General features: G+C 44.1%; 1 protein-coding gene across 8 annotated transcripts in view; it reads right to left on the bottom strand.

The window, feature by feature from the left end:
• CA5B (carbonic anhydrase 5B) overlaps nucleotides 1–19,860 on the bottom strand; it is a 131,348-nt gene that overhangs the window by 100,156 nt on the left and 11,332 nt on the right. For 7 of the 8 annotated variants that reach the window (XM_064573791.1, XM_064573793.1, XM_064573792.1 and 4 more), the window contains exons 3-6: nucleotides 14,687–14,884; nucleotides 9,627–9,819; nucleotides 8,674–8,732; nucleotides 7,440–7,593 (exon numbers count right to left, since the gene is read on the bottom strand). The gene's annotated coding sequence lies outside the window, so the exon portion shown is untranslated. The remainder of the gene's footprint in view (nucleotides 1–7,439; nucleotides 7,594–8,673; nucleotides 8,733–9,626; nucleotides 9,820–14,686; nucleotides 14,885–19,860) is intronic. The other variant, XM_064573795.1, reaches the window with a different exon arrangement.

Below are 19,860 nucleotides of genomic sequence, written 5' to 3'. Positions count from 1 at the left end.
ATATGTAGGTAGATAAAATATTTTCAATCTCTTTGCCGAGGTGCTACATGAAAGCATGAGTTGCCACCAATGGAAACCCCGAGTAAAGAACTTGAATTCGTAGTAAAGGATGGTGTAGTTCCACAGTGATGGGGACACAGGAAAGTACGTGGGGTCACGGTTGTGTTGGTGGACTTGTATGTGTCCTTCCTCCTCCTTTATTTTTCCTTATAGCACTTCTCCACACCTGCTAGTGTGTCCATTTATTTAGTTGTTTACCTTCTCTCTGCACCCCCTTACAAAGCAAGCTCCATGGGAGAAGAGACTTTGCTTTGTTTATTCTCTGACTCTCTAAAGGGGGATGCCGTGAAATTCATGTTTGAACAGGATTTAAAGAGGCTTTAGATGGAAAGAACAATGCAGGCAAAGCGTCCAGATGACCTCTTAACCCGGTTCCTGGCTTCCCCATTAATCCAGCAATATTACTTTGCATTTGTTTAAATTCTGTAAATGGCATGTGCCACACATAATATACCACTCCCCATCTCTTCCACTCAGCAGTGTATTTTGAGATGTAGCCTGTCGTTAAAAATATGGAGTTCAGTGATTTCCAACTGGGGGTGATGTTTGTCCCTCTGGAGATACTTGGCAATGTCTGGAGATGCATCTGACTGTCACCGCTGGAGCTGGTCCCATTGATATCCGGGCGATAGAGGCCTGGTGTGCCGTTCAACATCCTGCAATGCACAGAATTACGTGGCCCAGTAGCCCACGAGTGGAGAATCCTTGGGCTCCTTCTTTCCTTCAGTTTGTGGAACAGTATTCCCGTGATAGCACATAGCACGTTTGCTTTATCCATCCCCCTGCGGGTGGGCATTTAGGTTGTTCCAGTTCTCTGCTCTGACGGAGTGCTGGGAACAACATCCTCACCTCTCTGTGTGTGGGGGGTGTGTGTTTGGGGTGTGTGTGTGTGACGTGTGGTGTATGTGCTGTGTGTGGTGTGTTGTGTTTGGTGTGGTGTGTGTGTTTGGTGTGTTTGTGTATGGTGTGTAGTGTGTGTGGCGTATGTGCTGTGTGTGTGGTTTGCGTGTGGGGGGTGTATTTGGTGTGTGGTGTATGCGGTGTGTGTGTGTGTGTGTGTGGAAGAGAGTTTCTCATAGTCACACTCTGCTCTAGGAAACACTTCCAAGTCCTGCTGCAGATTCACACCCAGAGCACTGCCTGGGGTTCCAATTCTCAGCATCTTTACCAGCATTTCATAGTTTTTAGCATTTTCATTTTGCCAACCTGAGAAGCTTGAAAGAGTAGCTTATTTTTTTAAAAATTTACATTTTCTGATGATTAATAGGGCCAATCTATTTGAATCATTCACACTCCACAGTATTCTCCAAACCTGGGGGAAATGTTTTGGCCAAACATGTACCACTTCGGTTTGTTCATCTCTGTATCTTTGCTGTGTTTTAAATTTTTAAAAAATGTGGTGCTTTGTTTTTTGAGTGCTTTCCGCTCCACCCCCGCCCCCCCTCCCACACCACCCCCTCCAAGTCCCTCTGGAATATATGGCAATGTTTGGAAATATTTTTTTGTATTTACACAACGTCGGTATGCTGCTGGCCCCTAGAGGATAGAGGCCAGGGATTCTGCTAAAACCCTACAATGCAGAGGACAGCACCCAACGAACAACAAAGAATTATCTGGCCCCAAATGTTTACCGTGCCAGGGTAGAGAATCCATGGTGTCGACGAAATCCTAATATATGTACCTTTGCAAGAAAGACAAAGACACTCTGTATGATAATGAAGTTGTTTATTATTATTTTAAAAATAAGAACACCGTTTTCCTCTAGAAACTGGGATTATAGGGGAGAAGCATGCCTTCCTGCTAAGAGTGTTTCCAGGGAAAAGGCAGGAGGAGTGGGTGGGCAGGAGGAAGGCAGAGGTTTTGAAAGCAACGGTGTTTCTTCAGTGTGGACTCTGCAGGGTCAGGGGAGGTGGGTCTGGGTGCTTGGAGGGGCTGCCTGCTGGGGTGGTGAGGGCTGACTGGTGGGGTCAGTCACTCATGCAGGGGCAGAGCAGGGGTCAGCAGGGTAAAAGAACTGTGGCTTTGAGTCTCAGGAGGTGGTGGGGGCAGGGCCCTGGCTGAGGATTCAAGGGGGACCCCAGGCTGCAGGAGGGCCCAGGCCCTGGGGAGTGCTGATCATCAGCTCCTCAGCCGAGGCCCGGGGACTCTGCGGTGGCCTGGTGGTGCCCTGGCAGCAGGTCAGGCCCGGGGTGGGCGTCCGCTCCGTCACCAGGATGCCAGGATGCCAGGAGCAGAGGCCCCTTCTCAGAGGCCCAGGCCTGGGCACAAAGGAAGGGACCACTCCGTCTTTGCACACAGGCTTGAAGGCAGATGGCCCGGCCCCTGGGCTCGGCCTCCTTCTCTTGGCGTGGGGGGCTTCAAACTGGAGAGGTCTGTGGATCCTCTTCTTTCCTTTCTGGCACGGGCTCCGAGCCCTCAGCCGGGTCTCCTTGGCACAGGAGTCTGGCTGCTCCTGGATGGGTGGGCCCCTGCTGAAGCTCCCACTGCGCTCGGCAGGAGTGATTTTGATGGTCCGCATGTTCCAGATGTTTCGGAGGTTCTGGGCTTTCCAAAGCCACTGCTTCACGAAACTCTCGCGGTTGCTAGAGAAATCCAACCCCAGGAAGGTGTGGAGGGGTGACCTGCCGTGACAGCGCCTCCAGGCCTTGGGGACTATCGCCCTCTGGACTCTGGGCTGGTCCAGGTGGGGCGGCAGGGTGGGGCGGGGCGGGCGATCCGGCGCCCCCGGTGCATGGAGATGACTTGGCTCTGAATCGGGCCCAGGGGCCGGTGGGCCGGCCTGGGCCGCAGGGACCGGCACCTCCAAGCGGGGCGTGGCAGCGCGGCCTCGGCTGTGCCCAGGTATCTGCCCACGTATCTGCTCAGGTAGCTGCCCATGTTCGCGGTGCGGCGGGGTCGGGGCCTCCGACGAGGAAACGCGGCTTCCACAAGTGCCCCGAGAGTCTGCGGACGCGGAACTCGCAGGGCTAGAGCGACCGTTGGTATCAGGGCGCGAGGGCGGCACGTGGGGTCTCGCGTGGGGAACCTCTGGACACGGGTCCGGCACGAGCCAGGCCAGGGCCCCGCGGACGTGGCGACTGCCCCGGGCGCCTGCCGCTACTGAGGACAGGGGAACCTCCAGCTCCCACTGCAGGTCCCAGGCGCTTGGCTTCTAGGCAGAGGGGCCTCGAGGGCTTCGGCTTTTGTACCTGACACTGAAAGGGAGAAAATGTAGGCATTTCGATCAGGTCCTGGAAATTACAGAAAACCGATGGAATGACACTCTCCTTCATTACTGTATAAATGAACATAACGCGCTTGGATGCTCTTTCAAAGGAAGAGGAATCTACGTTTATTAGTAAAGGGGATGTGTGCTTCCATCTTCCAGAATGGTTGCTAATGTCCCTTTTTGCAATTGTGCTCTTAAGAAAATGGTGAATGCCATTCATGATTTATGTTTTAGCCCTGACAACGTTGAGTTATGTGGACTCTCCTATAATTTTCAGTCTCCTTCCATTCCTAGAATGTGTTTTCTGTGAACACAAATGCTATTTCTGTTTTTCGTTTCTGCTGGTAATGTCGGAGTAGACTGAGTCATGTTTTGCATTAACAGTTGATAACATCTGACTTCCAAAACACTATTTAAAGGCTGCTGGGTAACTGATTATAGTGTTTAGGTTTAAGGTCTGTTTAATTTCTTTGAATCAATCTCTTGGTGAAAATTTTCCTCAAAAGCCCATGCAGAAATGCACCTATTGGGCTGTCCCCAGTGATGGGATGAGAGAGAGAAAGTAGAAGCCAATGATGATACTAGAGCAGGCAACAGATTCCATCCAGATCTGAGAGGTGGACAGCCCAATGGTGATGATACTCAATATAACTTAATGAAGAAGCACCAGAAGGTTTTTTTTTTTTATTAGTTTCAGAGGTAGAGTTTAGTGATTCATCAGTTGCACATAACACCCAGTGTTCATTACAACTTATGCCCATCACCCAGTTAGCCCATCCCCCCACCAACCTCCCGTCCAGCAACCTTGTTTGTTTCCTATAAGTTAAAAGTCTCTCATTATTTGTCTCCCTCTCTGATGTCATCTTATTTTATTTTTCCTTCCCTTCCCCTATGATCCTGTTTTGTTCCTTAAATTCCACATTTGTGAAATCGTAATTGTCTTTCTCTGATTGACTTATTTTTCTTAGCATAATATCCTCTAGTTCCATCCACATCCTTGCCAAGTGGTAAGATTTCATTCTTTTTGATGGCTGAGTAATATTCCATTTTATACACACACACACACACACACACACCACGTCTTCCTTATCCATTCATCTGTTGGACACCCAGGTTCTTTCCATATTTTGGCTATTGTGGACATTGCTCCTATAAACATTGGGGTGCAGGTGCCTCTTCAGATCACTATGAGCACCAGAAGTTTTCTGAAGTCGGAGAGATACCCAATGTTTCAGGATGAGGGGGTGTGGTTAACCGGTGGGTGCAGGGCAACGAGACCCCTGACATTCTCCACTCACAACTAATTTTTTTTTTTTGGCCAATTCATTAAGGAATGATCTCCAGGTAGATGATTTTTAAAAGAGAAGTTCCTATGATAGAAATTTCTTCTTAAGACATTTTTCATGGTAGAAAAAACTCTTCATACATACCTAACATCTCTCTTCAGGTGATCATAGCATGAGATTGGACAGTCTCATGCCACTGTGTACTGATTTCCATAATGTATTTTTCTTTCAAATGTCTACAGAATTTCCCACATCTGCAGCATAACTGAGTGGGTGTTATTCTGGTTTGTAGGTAAAGAATCCTCCAGAACAGTCTTCTGCTGGTGACCTATAGGCAGTAATAAGTAGATCACCCCTATGCTTTTACTGGTAAACCAACGTGTTGATTAATTAAAAGCGATTTCCCATTGACGATGTTTCTTTTCACACATTAGGTGGTAAAGGATTTCACGTTTTAGCTGATATTAGAGATTAGCACACATTAGTTGGTGCTTGAGCAGGGGTGAGCTTGCACCAGGCATCAGAGATTGTATGGATACAGTTTTGGTTGTCAGTCACTGGGGGGCTACTGACAACCAGTGGGTAGAGGCCAGGGATGCTGCTAAACATCCTACAATACACAGGACAGCCCCCACAATGTAACTATTGATTTATTTATTGGGACCAGAGAAAATTTATGGAGAATAAACAACTCATGGAAAATTACAACTTAAAAATTGACATCAAAGGTGTCTTTAGGATACCTTTCTATTCAATACCATGGTATGAATTTTATTTCAAATAGTGTTTTGTGTCCCTTAGGAATATCTGACAGTTTCCTTTTTAACATTTTAAGTTCATTCCAAGGTATTTTAGTTTATTAGTTTCCATTGTAGGGTTCTTTCTTCCATTCTATCTTGTGATTTACATATGTCAAAGGAATTGATGTCTATAAATTAGTATGGTACTGCACTAATGTTTCTCTCATTTCCTTTATCTTTTTTTGTCTAACTTTATTGACTGCTACCAGAATTTAGTCAATTTAAAATTTAATATGCTAATTATAGTGCAGTTAGTAGATATCCTTTCCATACTAGTCATACTCTTTACTGCTGAGCCGAGATTGGTCAGTCTACTTTATCAACTCAGGGAATTCTCATTTCATTTATTCTATTAAAAAATTTTACAAAAATGGGGTGCCTGGGTGGCTCAGTCAGTTAAGCATCTGCCTTCGGCTCAGGTCATGATCCCAGGGGTCCTGGGATCGAGCCCCATGTTGGGCTCTCCGCTCAGCGGGGAACCTGCTTCTCCCTCTCCCTCTGTCTGCCGCTCCCCCTGCTGTGCTCTCTCTCTGTCAAATAAATAAATAAAATCTTTAAAAAATACATTATGAATTTTGTCAAATATATTTTAGGAATTTATGAAAATGAAAACATTAGTTTTCCCTTTAGCTTTGCTGATGGGATGAAGCCTATTAATTGTAACTATATCATTCCTAATATTGAACGATTCTTACATTACTAGCAAAAATTTTACATGGACAAATCCTACTAGAAAAAATCCTATGTGATGTATTGGTAGATTCTAGTATTCTATTTAGCTTTCCTTTTTTTAAAAAAATATTTATTTATTTATTTGACAGAGTTAGCGAGAGCAGAAACACAAGAAGGGGGAGTGGGAGAGGGAGAAGCAGGCTTCCCGCAGAACAGGGAGCCCAATGCGGGGCTCGATCCCAGGACCCTGAGATCATGACTTAAGCCGAAGGCAGACGCTTAACTGACTGAGCCACCCACGCGCCCCAGCTTTCCTTTTTTCTAAATATTCTTGAAGATATTACTTTTGGAGCTTAGTGTTTACTTTTTAGGGGGTGAAATATTTTCTAAATATTCTTGAGAGATACTACTTTTGGGACTTAGTGTTTACTTTGGGGGTGTTCAATCTTTGGTGGGTTTTGCTTTCACTGTTATCTTGGCTTCATAAAAAAGAACTTAGAAGCTTTTGTTCTTGTAAAAATCTTTAGTCAATAAAATTCCAAAACAAACAAGTAAAAGCAATTATTACAGTTTAGTTCATTTATGAACAACATTTTGTGTGTTGACATAGTAACCACCACTTAAACTTTCGTTTCTAATTGAAAAACAAATACCAAGTCAAAACTTCTGACTTAGAATAAAATTTCTCTATAGACATTGTTAGGCTCTGTCTTTACCTTGAAATTCCACAGTAAGTTTCTCTTAAGAAAATTAAGGATTTTTGCATAAATACAGAGAACTCTGTATGATAGTTGCCAAAGGGGAGGGGAATGGGGGGGGATGAGAAAAATGGGTGAAGGAGAGTGGGAGGTACAGGCTTCCAGTACTGAAATTAGTAAGTCACGGGGATGAAAGGTAAAAAGCACAGGGAAAAACAGTCAATGGGATTGTAACAGACTTGTATGGTAACAGATGGGAGCTACACTTGGGGTGAGCACAGCATAACATATGCGGTTGTCAAATCACCATGTTGCACACCTGAAACTAATGTAACATTGTGTGTCAACTGTACTTCAATAATAAATAAATATCAAACCAGTTTGAACACATCCACTTCCAGCCTTCATTTTTTTCCATTTAAAGATCCTAATTTTTATAACGGTTCTACACAATGCATATAATAACATATAAAATACATGTTACTGTCAAAAATGAAAGCTAAAAGCTTATGTTCTTCTATGTTTTAACTCCTGTCTCTGGTTAACTTGACATATCTCCAAATTCATGTCCAAACTGAGATAAGATGTTAGCACATCTTAATAAAAATGTGTAAGCATTATGAGATACTAAAAACTGATGCCAAAGTTGGAGCCTAGCCTTGTTTTAAATGGGCAGGCTAGCATTTCCTCAGACAGAAATGTGGAAAGAACATACCTGATCATGATCAATCTCTATGGGCTGCTTCTTAATGATCCAGGCAACGGACTTGGAGTGGCGGGGTAGTCAGGGACTCTGAGTAGGTCCAGTAATCTGGGCAGGCAGGCATCAGGCAGGAAGGATCAAATGACCCAAATTCCACAAGGATGTCCTGGCCAAGAGAAGAGGTTACCCAAACTATCATTCGGTGCTGAAAACCACTCAGGAATTAGATGACAAGGCATTGATTCTTGGGGACGCTGGGGACTAGCATTGGTCTAGAGGAATTGCAGGTAACTCCGGTGCCTTAGGACAGAGTCAAGCCCATGCTTTGTTCCTATATATAATAAACTGTGCAAGGTTCTCTTTTTTAAAATTGAGACATAACTGATTTTTTTTTTTAAACTGAGATATAATTGACAACAGTGTAGTTCTGATAGTCCTCCACGGGAACACGGCACAAACCACTTCCTCCCTCCATTCTATGTTTACTGCAGGTGGTCTCCTCTGAACTCTTTGGGAGGCATCAGGCAGTAGCTGGTACATGAACAAGGAGATTTCTTTTTTTCAAGAGAAACCAACAGAATTCTCCTTTCTAAAACACAATGCAAATTTGGGGGAGCCAGGCTCCTGGACTAAAAGGGGAGACAGAAGAGAGGGAAGGGAAAAGAGGGAGATAAGACAGGGAGAGAGAGGGAAAGAGGTGGTGGGGAGAGAGACCGAGGTGGGGAGGAGAGGGAGAGAGGGAGAGGGAGAGAGAGGGGGAGAGAGAGAGAGAGAAGATGCGGACCTCCAGGGAAAAGCCCCTTCAGGATTCTGAATCATGGACAGTTAGTCCTGGGGCCTGGACAAAGGTATCCATTCTGAAGGATACGGGTCATTGTTCTTTACAGGCCAAGCCACATTTCTGTCAAACGCTTCTCTGCTCCCTGCCCGTGGGACGGGAGGTTGAGTCAACAGAGCTGCTCTGGGTGTTTCCACAGGGACTCAGAAGGAGCAGAGGAGGGGACAGCACTGGGTTCCTGGGTTCCCGAGTCCCCGAGTGCTAGGGCAGGGCAGCAAAACCAAAGCGGTCAGCGCGCACCCACAGAACCACTTCTGTCCCCTGCAAGGTGTCCCAGGGCCGGGGGCTCTCAAAACACGCATATGAAGTGGCAAGTGCTCTTCCACAACTCGCAACATGCCTTGTGAGTGTCTCCACTCTGAGATTAAACATAACATGTATTTCAAGTGACTTAGGGAAAAAAATTACCTTATGCTTAATTGACAGCACAGTGTCCACCAATTTCTGTAGCTCTTCATGATGTGTAGCTAAAGAACAATAAATGAGAAAATAATTTTTAAAATGAGATCTTATTCTAGTATTGTTACAGAACGTGAATTCCTATCAGACTATTGGTGATTACCTAAAAACAATCTACAGTACTGAAACTGCACTTAAACTGAGAATTCAGGATGTTATAAACATCACTGAATGAAAGCAGATACAAAACAAACGGGCAGGTGGTTTGCGGACAGGCTGAAGCCCATTGTGTGTAGGGAAAGGTGCCCCTGCTCTGTTAGCCTCACGTCTCCCCCACCCCCATCCCAGCCTCCCTGCTACTTGGCCTCCAGGGACACTGGTGGCTAAAACTCTCCCAGCCACCCGGAGCGGGTAAGGCCCAGCTCTCGGCACACACCCACGTCCTCAAGGGCTCATTCCTGGAGCCTCAGTGTAATAACCACGTGTTCCAGTTTCTGTGTTTGATGCTTTGACATCTGAGGCTTCCCAACACTAAGGGGGTTGCCCCTCCCAGGGTGAGCTAATTCCAAGAGAGGACAAACAACTGGGAGAGTGCCCTTCATAAGGAAATCAACCAATCCAGAGCCCAAGCAGCTCCTTTATCGGGCTCTGACATGCCGGGTCACTGTCCCTGGGCCCTACCCGCCCCAGGACCAGGTAGCAGACAACTAGGGACAGCCTCTGTACCACAGAACCTACTGAGATCATTCAAAGTAGCCAATCTTCACTCCGCTTATACTACTTCATGCGCTCCTTCCCCCAGGAACCACAACAGGCTCTCATCCACCATTTCTCCTCCTTCCCTCTGCCTCCTGGCCATCCCTGGCGCTTCCCCATGTGGCCCTGCCTTCCGGCTTTAGGGACTGTAGGATGAAATTCTTCTTTCACGACAGTCATTCCCACGTCTGTGTGTCTTGCCATACCTGATGAAAACAAATCTGGGGCACCCTGACAACACTCCACCTCCAGAGCTTGCAGGAGGCCTGCACCTGCTGAGCCTCCAAGAGCTCAGAGGCCCTGCACAGAGTGTGGTCCGCAGATTTTCGATCCAGTTCTCCAGCTGTCAGCTGTGTGACCTGGCAGGAAAGCAGTGAACTTCATGGAGCTTCACTTCATCTGAAAAATGGAGATGATAGTCTCATCATCAAAAACCTCTGGTGAAGACAAATGAAGCACTTAGCAAATACATAGTTACATAGCACTCATAAATATTAGTTCCTTTCCAGATCACTTCCCATAGCTGTTCGCCTTTATCTTTTTATGCCATTTAGAATATATTAACTGATCTCACATTTTAACCATTATTTGCCCTTATCCTTTTATAATAGTGCCAACAAATGGAAGTGTAATGCAAACCACAAAGGAAATTTTCAAGTTTCTAGGAGCCACATTTAAAAAGTTTTAAAAAAGGTGAAATTACTTTTGAGAACATATTTTATTTTGCCAAATACATTGAAAAGATTGTCATTTCAACATGTAATCAACATGAAAAATTATTGAGTTTCCATTTTTTCCACAGTGAGTCTTAAAAATCTGTTGTGTATTTTACTCACACAACACATATCAAATTAAATGTTAAATTTTCATCAAAAATATTTGATTCATATTTTACTTGAAAATATAGATACACATACTCAAGTTGTTCTAAACATTCCTAAAAGTTTTCCAACAACTGAACTGAGTATTAGTTCTTAAATTCAAATTCAAATTAATTATAATAAAATTAAAAATCCATTTCCTCAATTATACTAGCCACATTTCAAGTGCTTAAAAGCCACACATGCCTTATGGATACCATATTGGACAGCACCATTTTATATCATTTGGGATGTACTTGTAACAATCTTGTATTTTAAGCATTGCTTATATCTTACCAATGCATTGATCCCAATATTCTTAAATAACAACATTGTAATGTTCCATCTTTCCATTCTAGTATACGTTTAAAGTTGGTAAGATTTTTTTTACCTTTAAAAATATTCCTATCATAGGGGCACCTGGGTGGCTCAGTGGGTTAAGTGTCCTGACTCTTGATTTTGGCTCAGGTCATGATCTCAGGGTCGTGAGACTGAGCCCTGCGTTGGGCTCCACACTCAGAGTCTGCTCCTCCCCCGCTCATGCTCTCTCAAAAAAAAAAAAAAAAAATTCCTATCATAGCTAAACCATCTTCCTCCAGTTGTTGCATCCTCAAAGCTTTGAAATTTGATTGTATTATGATGCACCAAGTGCAGCTGAAACCCTATAAAAAGGGTTGATGCCTGACCCTATAGGACTGCTCCAAAAGAAATTGACTGCGTTATTCAACCTACAATATTTAAACATGTTTCCTCGTGCAAAATAAAGCCACTGGGAAAAGCATATGACAAGCTGATGCAAAATGAGACAGAAATAAAGAAAAGGAAGAAATTTATGCAGAAGGAGCAATTAATATTACTTTGAAATAAAGGGATTTATTTGATGAGAAAAAGTATTTATATAGTAAAGAGGATAACATTTCAGTGAGGGATCAACATTTGTTCAATTCCATCTTAATTTGCAGGAAATATGAAAATCCAAAATCCATTGGCATCAAAAGCAGTAAAGATGCTTATCCTGAGAGAAGCAGATTCTCCCTACGGAAATTAAACAGGAGGTGAAGACACAATTCTTTGATGGATAACCACTCGAAGTGTGTTTCTTTCAATTTTTAACGTAATATTTAAAATTAAATTAGGGGAGGGGCACTTGGGTGGCTCAGTCAGTTAAGCGGCTGCCTTCGGCTCAGGTCATGATCCCAGGGTCCTGGGATCGAGCCCATCGGGCTCCCTGCTCGGCGGGAAGCCTGCTTCTCCCTCTCCCACTCCCCCTGCTTGTGTTCCCTCTCTCACTGTGTCTCTGTCAAATAAATAAATAAAATATTTTAAAAAAAATTAAATTAGGGGAAAAGTTGTAAAAAATTTTTTTATTTATTTCCTTATGTGCTCCCTATACTTCCCTACAAATTATTCCCCATCCATCATTCATAACCTTTCTGGCATCACCATCCCCCCAGCCTCCCAAGTGAGACGACTCAAGGATGTGGTTAATTTTGCTTTCTCCTCACTTGAAGAGGAGTCCATTTCCAAGTCCTATTGCTTTTTGTAGAGAGCAAGATGGAGGCACTCATGTAAAGCAGGGGCCTGTGTCAAGTGGTGATACAGGCAGTTAAGCATACCACAGCTACCAGATATCGCCGAGACCAGCATCAACTGATGACACCCCAGAACTTATAACAAGCAGAAGCAGAGAAGTCTGCAGGGGCCCAGGAGTGATTCGATCCCTTTAAAAAGAGAGGGCTTTTGCAGCAAACAGTCAGACTCCTCAGACATGACCCCTCTATGTCTAACCACTTAAAAAAGGCACCTGTTGCCGAAAGCTGTGCCCGATGAATCTCTGAACAGAACTGAGATCCTCCACTGCTTGAATATCAGAAAAAGTGAGTGCCGAGAGCCGACCTGGCCTGGACTGACACCTTATCTCAACTACGCGCCCATAGACTGACTACGTGTTTGGTTCCTTCACTTTCTGCCCCCTGTGTTATCTTCTTTGTTGTATGGCTTATCTTCTGTCCTGCTCTGTGTGCCATGTAAGAAGCCAAGTTAACCATGTGGTGAAATGTCACTGAGTTTGGAATCCTGAACCTGCTCTATAATTATGTTAACTTTGCTTTAGGACTGAATAAGGCTGAAAGACAACTCGTGTGTGTGCCTTCACAGTGTGCTCATGACGCTTTTATTTTAGAAATGTTTTTTAAAAATGTGCTTTCTCCCTACTTCAATTGCTACAGCCTTCATTTAAGCTCCTACCATCTCACACTTGGATTAATCTGACCTTGTGGACCTGCACTACTGATTGGGTTAATCTCAAAAAATAAAGCAAATGACTTATTAATTAAATGAAATCATGCTCTACCACATGTGGTATAAAAATAACCAGTACTGATGAACCTGTCTTCTATCTCCCCTCCGAAGCGGCAATGATCATCATTCTTCCTGTCTCTCCCCAAAATGCAAATTCTGCATTCTGGTCACTGTTTTTGGCCATTTTCTGAACATCTGCTTTTGCACATGATTTTCCCTCAGTCTCCAATGCCCTTCTAATCCTTTTGACAAACTCCGATTCATCCTTCAATACCCAAGATAAATGTCCCCAAATAAAGGAAATTTTCAACTTTTAATATTTGTGGGTCCTGCTCCTGGGCTCCCAGGGAAGCTCTGCTTTAACATTTACCAAGGTCAAAATGACTCAGCAACACCCCAGAGCATACACTCTATTTCTGCCCTGAGCATACACTGTGTATCTGCTTTGTTGAAAATAACCAAAAACGTGCATTCTGAACACAAGAGATAAGAGAAAGTAAGAAACTTCCCTGGTTCCCAAGAGGTTAAAGTCATAGAGCCCTGCATATACTGGAAACTTAAAATAAGGGCCGCAACTTCCTGAAAAGTTCTTTGTCTAATAATTTGTAACTTTTTAAAAATGTTGTAACCCCTTATGTATATAAAATGTATGTAACCCTACCTCAAATGATCCTTTAGGGGAAGCACTCTCTTCTTCGTGAACATTGTGTATCCTGGGCAGCTGTCCTCACTTGGACTCGAATAAAACTCTCTTCCTTCCCGCCCCCCCAGACATTCTAAAAGGTTTGTTCATTTTGCATCAACACCCGTCCTTGGTGAAGTCACCACAGACTTCTCTGAGTAGTCTACATCATCCCCTCCTCTGTGGTCCCACAGCACTTTTAGAAACCCTTTCTCAAATCACACTGGTTTTATAATTCTAATTTCCTGCATGCTTCTCTCACTACACTTTGACTGCTGGGAGGTCAAGAATCTAGTTAGTATTCCTGGCACTTGGTGCAATGGCTGGCACATGGCTAGCACTCAGTAAATACAGAACAAATAAATAAATCAATGGTTGACAAAATACAAAATGTGACTAAAAATACAAAGTGTCTTTTTCTTGCTGACTATCCTTTTGCACTGTACTGCAATCTGATCATTTAAAATCTGGCTGAAGAGTGTTACTATTTAATATAGAAGCTATTTGTAACATCAGCAAGCAGAGGAAGATTAGCACACATTCCACACACCAGAAAACAAATTTCAAATAAAAGTAATTCAAATGATCTATATATACAGTTTCAAATAAAAATAAATTCAAATATATAATTTTAAATAAAATTTCAAATACACAATCTCTCTCTCTCTCTCTCTCTCTATATATATAAATAGAAAACACCACTCATACCAGAAGGAAACACGCACAAAAATGAAAAGGGACATGGTTCACACACTCAAAAAACTCTAATGATGATGCAGCAATTCCACTTTGGGGTATATACCAATGGAAAACAACACCTCAGAAGATATTTGGACACCCATGTTCAGAGCAGCATTATTCACAACAGCCAAAAGGTGGTTGCAACTCAAGTATCCACAGACAGGTGAATAAACAAAATGTGGTCTATCCATACAACAGCGTATTCTTCAGTCTTAGAAGGAAATTCTGACATCTGCTACAATATGGATGAACTCTGACATTATGCTCAGTGAAATCAGCCAGTCATAAAAAGACAAATACTGCATAATTCTACATATATGAAGTACCCAGTTGTCAAATTCACAGAGAGAGGTAAAATGGTCACAGCCAGGAGCTGAGGGAAGGGGAAAATGGGGAGTTATTGTTTAAGTGGTACAGTTTTGCAAAATGGAGAGTAATGGACACGAATGGTTGCACAACAGTGTGACTGGACTTACTACTGAACTGTACACTTAAAGATGGTTAAGATGACAAATTCCATGTTACACGTATCTTACCACATTAAAAAAAGAAAAGCTCAGTGCAGTGAGTCCCATGCCACTGGCCAAGGCGGTCTGCGTGCCCATGGATGCGGTGTGGTGTGGCCTGGGCTGACACGAGGCTGTCCCTCAACTCCAGACAAGACCACCAGTCGGGCTCTCACCTGATTTATCTGTAGAATCTTCAAATTCCACGAGGAAAGAGTACCCGTTATTCCAGACATGGAGGCAGGTGGTGGGGTCGTAAGAGATGGTGAGCGGTTTTAAGCCAGGATCATAGACGCTGTCCCTCCACCGGATGTTGATGGGCGACTGGCGCTCGCCCCCCGGGACCAGGTCCACGGTCTCCCAGAGCGGGTGCGCTAGGAGAAAGCACAGCGGGGCCATCGTCAAGACGCCGCTATCCGGGATCACACAGCAGGCAACTCCGGTGCTGGGGTGTGTCGAGGTGACGGAATCTAACTCTCAGGAAGTAGCCGCCCGGAGGCTACGACGGAAGCAGGGGGCAGAGGCGGCTCAGAGAGCAGCCTGCTGCTCTGTCGGCCACGAGCCGCTCGGTCTACCCTCTCCTCTCACCTAAACCAGGTGCCGCCCGGTCTCCGCAGGACAGGAAGACGCGGGCAGACTAGCGCCACGTGGAAGGAGGGTATTCTCAAATGGGTTTCCTTTCTTTACTGATCATCTTCTGAGCCCCACCCACCAGCCAGGTTCACATACAAGTACAAAGTAATGAAACTTTCCATCGTGGATTTCTCTTCAACAAAGGCCATGGGGGAAGAGGAGGGACAATTTTTGGAACGCAAACGTTCACGAAAGCACTGTAAATTTTTTACATTGCCGGGCTAGTAGAAATAAAGGCTTGCGTGGCATGCGTCTGTAATTTAGCTTGCAATGTGGAAGATTTCTGGATTATTTATACAATGCGATATTACAGTCTTCCAACGGAGATGAGGGCAACACTCCAGGGTTTTGGAAAAAACGAAGGAAGGTACCGATGAATCTGGCAAGGAAAAGGAGTCATTTCTTTCTTTTTTTTAAATTTATTTGACAGAGAGAGAGCGAGAGCAGGAACACAAGCAGGGGGAGTGGGAGAGGGAGAAGCAGGCGTCCCACGAAGCAGGGAGCCGATGCGGGGCTCGATCCCAGGACCCTGGGATCATGACCTGAGCCGAAGGCAGACGCTTAACGACTGAGCCACCCAGGCGCCCCCAAAGGAGTTATTTCTTCCTACTTTGAGCTATGCTAACCTTAAGAATAACACTGCCAGTCATTTCACCAGCAAAAAAACACGGGGTTTTGGTGGGGAGGGGAATAGCAGAGAATTACAATCTGGGACAAGCAAGCTATAGCAAAACCATACACAAGTCTAGAGAACAAAGAGGAATGCTCTTTTACAGAGGAAAGGAGGAAGCTGGGAAGGCTTTTAGAAACAAAAAGTCCACTGGAGCAACCTGGGAGCTGGAACTGCAGTGGCTTCTCATTGCCTGAGCTGTAACTGTTTCACTGACTGGGCTCTTGCTGGGGGAGAAGGGAAATCTTCCTTCCTCCTGCTGCCACAGTAAAGGAGTAGCTAAAAGTATCCACATGCAAAGTTTATTTCTTCCTGTTGGGTCTGCAACGGACAAGGAGCACTCCGACTCCACTATAGATTCAAGCGTTCAGGTGTATTGCACCAATCGTCCCACACAGACGCCACACATCACTGATCATGATTTTTCTACAAAGAATCAAGCACCAGGTGTTGTTCGTGGGAAGTCTCTGATAAATCACAGTGGACTTCCTGTAACACAGAGAGCTGCTGAGACATCCGTGCATGATGGATAGGACGTCATGCATAATCGGGGGTGCTCCAGTTCTCTGCCCCTTAGAAGCGCCCCAGATGGGTAGAACCAAGAGCAATAGGGAAAGTAGAAGAAACATGAATTGAGATAAATCATTACCAATGACCCTCTGAGCCTCACCCCACTACGAAGAATGAGAGTAAGGATCTGAGAAAGTGATAAGGTAGCTGCTATTCAGACAACCCACTCTGTATGGCAGGTTCACAGAGACACCTTTTTTCATTTAAAAAAAGGCCCAGAAACTTGCCTCCGGTTGACCTTTACAAAGGAGACATTAGTTTTGCTTGGGTAGCTGGTAAAATCTATAAAATCGAAATCCTAGCCGTATGGGTTTTTTTCTTGGGGGGGGGTAAAAATGAGACAGAGGGCTCTCCTGAGAGTAGACCAGTTGTTCTCAACAGAAGGAGGGATGCTGCCCCTAGAAGACACTTGGCAATGTCTAGAGACATTTTTGGTTGTCACAACTGGAAGAGAGTGCTACTGACATCTAGTGGATAGAGGCCAGACATGCAGCTAAACATCTTACAATGCACAGAATTGTATGACCCCAAATGTCAATAAGTTGAGAAACCATGGTCTCTGCAAACTCAGGTATTTTCTTTTTTTAACTATTTCTTTCTATATTATAAACAGTACCATCTTATCTCTGGAGAGATCCAAACCCAATGTTTTTATTGATTTTCGTACTATAAAAGAACTTGCTCGTTTGAGAACAAGAATTTTGTTTCAGACACCTAAAACAGAAAATGCATTTGCCTGGTACAATATTTTAATATAATAATCTAAATAGAATGCAAATTAGAAAGCAACTTGTAGGAGTGCTGACAATACTGACTCCATCTTTGCCTCTCCATCTTGTTCGCTGACCTGTCTTAGGTCTATGTGTTATGGGCCCCTTAGAGATTAATATTCGTATCTTAGAAATGCCAGCCAAGGCCAGAATGTGGAGAGGTTTGCTTTGGCCTCCCACGAATCTATTAGAGATAACACAGTCTCTCTCCCCTTCCTGACGCACATATGGTGCCACAAGGTCTGTTAAACGTTGGCTGTCAATTAGGTGCATGCAAACCCTGTGAAATGCATGTGAACCCTCTGACCTCACTACAGTGCCCCCTGGAGTCCCCTCACTCTATAAAATCTGTGGACCAAGGTCCAGACTTTGCAAAGAATAGCTGTGTCTCGTCTGGATCGTCCATCACCTGCCTGATACCCCGCAGTAAGTTACCCTGAATACAATTTGGTGTAAACTGTACGGAGTGGCCTGCTCTGTTTTCCGGTCTCAAAGTGCCTTCTCAGTTTGGGGGAAACTTTACTATCCTTCTCCCACCTTCTAACACAGGCAAACAGCCCTGATTCGGTTGTAAGGATGCCTGGCACAGAGAGACCTTGCAACTCCTTCCCCTCTAAGATACTCAGACTATGGCTGAAGGTTTGAGAATTCACACGCTTCAAAACCAATTCATGAGGGTCTCCTGTAAGGACTAGGCAAGAAGGAAACTAACAAGCAGATCCCCAAGACGATCCCTCCTTTCACCTTGACTCGTCCCCCACACTCCATTCAGGAAATGCCCAGAATCTACTCTCACCCATGCAAACACTAGCCCAAGAAAAGCAGGCCTATTCCTTCATTGCTCTTTTATGACCTTAACGCTCCTATCAATTTATGCCTTTTGATTCACAAGTTCAGCTTCTAGAAGGTTTCCTTTCCCCCACCACTTCCTCCTCTGGGGACCCAGACCATTCCCCCACCAAGGCCTCTTAGTGACTGTCACCCTAGTGAAGCCAGCTTTTCCCAAGGGTTTGTTTTGCAAGATAAACTGTCGTGAGAGATACATTCACATTTTTGTTCTTTCTTCCTGTGGGTGCCAAGGGCAGGCCACCCCAAAATGTGCCACTTTGGCTTATTATTTTGAATTAAAGTTACTTAAGAAACAGCCAGTGCAAGAACACTTGGAAGCCCCTTTGCCTCCAGAAGGCAGGAAATAAATCTCCCATGTGAAAGGTACTCTTCCTGCACCAGGAGGTAAAGAGACAAACCTTATCACCAGAGATAGGAAATTCAGAGCCGAGAAGTTTGTATAGGTAACCCTTGTTCCTTTTACTAATTTACTACTCCAGTCCAAATTCTGTTTAGAATTCCTTACGAACTGAAGATCCTGAATAATACGTTTTCTTTGTCTTGCCAATTCCCCACAGAGTTATTGTTTCTTTGTAATGGTAGAAATGCTAACCACTTTGGTCATTTCTTTGGATGACAGTTGTATTATTGAGCCTCCACATGCATGTAATTAAACTTCTGGGATTTTTTTTCTGTTGTTGATCTGTTTCATGTCAATTTAATTCTTAGACCAGTTAGAACTTTGAAGAGTAAAAGAAAAATTTTCCTCTCCAATACTCCCACCTCCTTCCTCCACTTTAACAAAATACAGATGGAAATATCTTGGTAGTTGCTCATACGTTCCCTCAAAACAGGAGGAGGATTAAGTGTTCTGATCAAGAGTGCCTTCATTTTCAGGTTCTTCTCATATGGGGAAAGTGAAATAAATAGAAACGGTGATCTTAACCCACCATGTTTCAGTAAGCAGAGCCACACTCCCATTATGAAGCTGTCACTCCTATACTGATAATGAGCAACAAAAATACTTGTAGATTCCATAGTGAAAATGTGCTCGGTTCTAGTTCTTATCTGTAGGACTAGTCCTAGTTTTGACTTATTTTGTGTTTGTACCATCCTATGTCTCCAGCCTCAGGAGGGTCCCTCTTTCAACTCATGAAACAGAGAAAGCACGTTCCTGTCTTAGCTCCTCAGTTCCTGCTCCTCCTCGTCAGAAATCAATTTCCCCTCATTCAGCTCAGGGCTGGCTCCTATTATTGGCTTGTCACCTCTTCAGCAAAAGTGTCACCTCCTCACCTTTCTGACTACCCTCTTATTATATGATCTCCCCTTTTTAAAAACAAATTCTAACGTTCTGTTTTCTTCAAAACATTTGTTACACAGGTGTAATAATTCTATGCATATATGCTTAATTATCTGCCTCTCCCAGTGTTGTATAAGCCCCAAGAAGAACTGAAGTGGCTTTTAATCACTGCCTGTTCACTGAACATATAAGATGAAGAGCATTGCTGGGAAGGTTCCAGTCTTCTTTCCATCTTTATTCCTATTACTTTACTGATCACATTATATTTTCTTCAAGGATCTTTCAGGCTTCTCTCTTGCCTTGCCCATGACCAGCAGCCCAGTTCAGGGCCCTAAACCCTGGACTTCATACCATGCCTCTTGGCTTAATACCCTTTACCATGTTTTGTCATTCACCAGTTTTCCTAAATTACCACTCATCATGTTGTTCCTGTGTTAAAGTCTGTATGTCAAGTCCTAATTTGTGTCCAGTGCCAAGGTTTTCCTATTAGGAACCCACCTCAGCCACCTAAATTTCCTTTCTCCTCATTCTTCCCAAACTCTGGTTTTGCCATTCTATTCTCCTTGGTCATTTCAAGCA

Source organism: Mirounga angustirostris, unplaced genomic scaffold (genome assembly GCF_029215605.1).
Source record: "Mirounga angustirostris isolate CCGP_5_RB_7025 unplaced genomic scaffold, mMirAng1.0.hap1 SCAF_11, whole genome shotgun sequence".
NCBI lineage: Eukaryota > Metazoa > Chordata > Mammalia > Carnivora > Phocidae > Mirounga > Mirounga angustirostris.
Note: the sequence above shows the minus strand (reverse complement) of the source record. Positions and strands in the feature narration are given on the sequence as shown.